Consider the following 4,633-nt stretch of genomic DNA (forward strand, 5'->3'; position numbering starts at 1 on the left):
CTTGTAACTGCAGGCGGTGCTAATCTGTTGGCCGACACTCCCACCCGGTGGCGTTCCCCTGTAACTGCAGGCGGTGCTGATGTGTTGGCCAGTCCCTCAGGCCTCTTCCTGTAACTACAGGCGGTGCTGATGTGTTGGCTGACACTCCCACCCGGTGGCGTCCCCCTGTAACTGCAGGCGGTGCTGATGTGTTGCCTGACACTACCACCCGGTGGTGTCCCCATATAACAGCAGGCGGTGCTGATGTGTTAGTCGACACTCCCATCCGGTGGCGTCCCCCTGCAACTGCCGTCGGTGCTAATGTGTTGGCCGACACTCCCACCCGGTGTCCTCCCCCTGTAACTGCAGGCGGTGCCGATGTGTTGACCGACACTCCCACCCGGTGGCGTCCCCCTGTAACTGCAGGCAGTGCTGATGTGTTGGACGACACTCCCACCCGGTGGCCTCCCCCTGTAACTGCAGGCGGTGCTGATGTGTTGGCCACACCTGGAGTCGTCCCCCTGTAACTGCAGGCGGTGCTGATGTGATGGCCGACACTCCCACCCGGTGGCGTCCCCCTGTCACTACAGGCGGTGCTGATGTGTTGGCCGACACACCCACCCTGCGACATCCCCCTGTAACTGCCGGCGGCGCTGATGTGTTGGCCGACACTCCCACCCGGTGGCGTCCCCCTGTAACTGTACGAGGTGCTGATGTGTTGGCCGACTGTCCCACCCAGCGTTGTCCCCCTATAACTGCAGGCGGTGCTGATGTGTTTCCTGCACCCGGAGGCGTTCCCCTGTAACTGCAGGCGGTGCTGATGTGTTGGCCGACACTCCCACCTAGTGGCGTTCCCCTGTAACTACAGGCGGTGCTGTTGTGTTGGCCACACCCGGAGACGTCCCCCTGTAACTGCAGGCAGTGCTGATGTTTTGGCCGACACTCCCACCCGTTGGCGTCCCCCTTTAACTACACGCGGAGATTATGTGTTGGCCGACACTCACACCCGGAGGCCTCCCCCTGTAACTGCAGGCGGTGATGATGTGTTGCCTGACACTCCCATCCGGTGGCGTCCCGCTGCAACTGCCGTCGGTGCTAATGTGTTGGCCGACACTCCCACCCGGTGGTCTCCCCCTGTAAATGCAGGCGCTGCTGATGTGTTGGCCGACACTCCCACCCAGTGGCGTCCCCCTGTAAATGTAGGCGGTGCTGATGTGTTGGCCGCACCCGGAGGCGTTCCCGTGTAACTGCAGGCGGTGCTGATATGTTTGCCGACACTCCCACCCGGTGGCCTCCCCCTACAACTGCAGGCTTGCTGATGTGTTGGCCGACACTCCCACCCGGAGGCGACCCCTGTAACTTCAGGAGATGCTGATGTGTTGGCCGACACCCCCACCCGGTGGCGTCCCCCTGTAACTGCACGAGGTGCTGATGTGTTGGCCGACTGTCCCACCCAACGTTGTCCCCCTATAACTGCAGGCGGTGCTGATGTGTTGCCCGCACCCGGAGGCGTTCCACTGTAACTGCAGGCGGTGCTGATGTGTTGGCCGACACTCCCACCTAGTGGCGTTACCCTGTAACTACAGGCGGTGCTGTTGTGTTGGCCACACCCGGAGACGTCCCCCTGTAACTGCAGGCAGTGCTGATGTTTTGGCCGCCACTCCCACCCGGTGGCGTCCCCCTTTATCTACACGCGGAGATTATGTGTTGGCTGACACTCACACCCGGTGGCCTCCCCCTGTAACTGCAGGCGGTGATGATGTATTGCCTGACACTCCCATCCGGTGGCGTCCCGCTACAACTGCAGGCGGTGCTAATGTGTTGGCCGACACTCCCACCCGGTGGCCTCTCCCTGTAACTGCAGGCGGTGCTGAAGTGTTGGCCGACAGTCCCACCTGGTGGCCTCCCCCTGTAACTATAGGCGCTGCTGATGTGTTGGCCGACACTCCCACCCGGTAGCCTTACCCTGTAACTGCAGGCGGTTCTGATGTGTTGGCCGACAACCCCAGCCAGTGGCGTCCCCCCTATACCTGCACGCGTTGCTGATGTGTTGGCCGACACTCCCCCCCCCAGTGGCGTCCCCCATAACAGCAGGCAGTGCTGATGTGTTGGCCGCACCCGGAGGCGTCCCCCTGCAACTGCAGGCGGTGCTGATGTGTTGACCGACACTCCCACTCGGTGGCGTCCCCCTGTAACTGCAGGCGTTCCTGATGATTTGGCCGACAATCCCACCCGTTTGGCGTCCCCTTGTAACTGCAGGCGGTGCTGATGTGTTGGCTGACACTCCCACCCGGTGGCGTCCCCCTGTAACTGCAGGCGGTGCTGATGTGTTGGCCGACACTCCCAGCCAGTTGCGTCCACCTGTTACTGCAAGCGCCTCTGATGTGTTGGCCGACACTCCCACCCAGTGGCATCCCCCTGTAACTGCAGGCGGTGCTGATGTGTTGGCTGACACTCCCACCTGGTGGCGCCCCTGAAACTGTAGGCAGTGCAAATGTGTTGGCCGACACTCCCACCCGGTGGCGGCCCCCTGTAACTGCAGACGGGCCCATTTTTTTTCGGTGGTGCGCTCCTGTAATTATAACGATACGCCACCGGGTGGGAGTGTCGGCCAAGTGTCCCCCTCCCTCCCTCCCTCCCTCTCTCCCTCCCTCCCTCCCTCCCTCCCTCCCTCCCTCCCTCCCTCCCTCCCTCCCTCCCTCCCTCTCTCCCTCCCTCCATCCCTCCCTCCCTCCCTTCTTTCCCTTCTTTCCCTCCCTTCTTTCCCTCCCACATTCCCTCCCTCAATCCATCCCTCAATCCATTCCTCCCTCTCTCCCTCCCTCCCTGGTAGGTTCCAGTCAGGGTGATCTCCGTAAGAGCAGTGGATCGCCTTGTCCTTGAACAAGGTGGACCGCCTTGAACAAGGTGTCCCCTCCATCAGCCTGCTGACCCCCTGACCCTGACCCGGACCCTGACCCTAGCGCGCTGACACCCTGACCCTGACGCTGACCGTGACCTCAATGTTGGGGGAGTCCAGAACCAGGGGCCACGCACACAGTCTTAGAATAAAGGGGAGGCCGTTTAAAACTGAGGTGAGAAAGAACCTTTTCACCCAGAGAGTTGTGAATATGTGGAATTCTCTGCCTCAGAAGGCAGTGGAGGCCAATTCTCTGAATGCATTCAAGAGAGAGTTATATAGAGCTCTTAAGGCCAGCGGAGTCAGGGGGTATGGGGAGAAGGCAGGAACGGGGTACTGATTGAGAATGATCAGCCACGATCACAATGAATGGCGGTGCGTACATGCTCGAAGGGCCAAATGGCCTCCTCCTGCACCTGTTTTCTATGTTTTTATGTTTCCGCGCTGTGTGTATCTCTAAAGTAAATCAGTGTGTGAACGGCCGACCGATCGCTGGTCGGCGGGGACTCGATGGGCCGAGTGGAGCCGTTTCCGCGCTGTGTGTATCTCTGAACTAAACTAGACGTAACTCTGCGACTCTTTGACTTCCCTTTCTAGCGGCGTCTTCAGGAGATTGGGGATTCAGCACGCCGCGGGAAGTAAGGTGAGCAGAAGGGTCTCCGTGCGATGGTCCCCTGTAACTACAGCTACCCTCCGAGTCTCGCCAGCGCCCACAGGACTGGGATGTGGATTAACGACCGGGAATGGAACGGCAACTCCCAACAAACCCTCTCTGGCCACCGCCAATGTTTCGCAGTCGAACGCATCTGTCTGGAAATCTGGGGGATGGCGATTGCTCTCTGATTATGGACGACATCTTGCGGGAAGATGAGGGTCCTTATGTTTTCAGAGTTCAGTTTGACGGAAAGAGTCCTCACGACTACTTGCCCGCGACCTGGCTCCACGTTTCACGTGAGTCCTCGTGCATAAACTATCGCACTTTGAGGCCGTACGAGTACGAAACAGCGGGTCAGGCAGCATCTCTGTGGAGAACGTGGACAGGTACAAAGTGCTGGAGTAACTCAGCGGGTCGGGCAGCATCTCTGTGGAGAACGTGGCCATGTACAAAGTGCTGGAGTAACTCAGCCGGCGTGGGCAGGTGAGACTAGTATAGATGGGGCATGTTGGTCGGTGTGGGCAAGTGGGACTAGTGTAGATGGGGCATGTTGGCCAGCGTGGGCAGGTGGGACTAGTGTAGATGGGGCATGTTGGCCGGCGTGGGCAGGTGGGACTAGTATAGATGGGGGCATGTTGGTCGGTGTGGGCAGGTGGGACTAGTGTAGATGAGGCATATTGGCAGGTGTGGGCGGGTGGGACTAGTGTAGATGGGGGCATGTTGGCCGGTGTGGGCAGGTGGGACTAGTGTAGATGGGGCATGGTGAAGGAACGCTTCATTGGGGGGTGCATGCTTTGTTGCATGCGAGCATTGTGTGTGGGGGGAGGCTGTGCATGCACTGGATACGGTTGCATGCGCTGGTGGCCCCCTCTCCTCTCCTCTCCTCTCCTCTCCTCCCATCCCCTCCCCTCTGTTCATGCAATGGATACAATAGACAATAGGCTTGTCTATACAGGAGCAGAGAGAGAGAGGGAAGGAAGGAGGGAGGTAGGGAGGGAGGGAGGGAGGTAGAAAGAGGGGGGAGGGGGAGGAAGGGAGAGAGGGGAAGGAGGGAGGGAGGCGCAGAAGAGAGAGAGCGAGGTTCGAAGGGGAGGGAAGAA

The sequence above is a fragment of the Rhinoraja longicauda genome, chromosome 43 (assembly GCF_053455715.1).
Source record: "Rhinoraja longicauda isolate Sanriku21f chromosome 43, sRhiLon1.1, whole genome shotgun sequence".
Classification (NCBI taxonomy): Eukaryota; Metazoa; Chordata; class Chondrichthyes; order Rajiformes; family Arhynchobatidae; genus Rhinoraja; species Rhinoraja longicauda.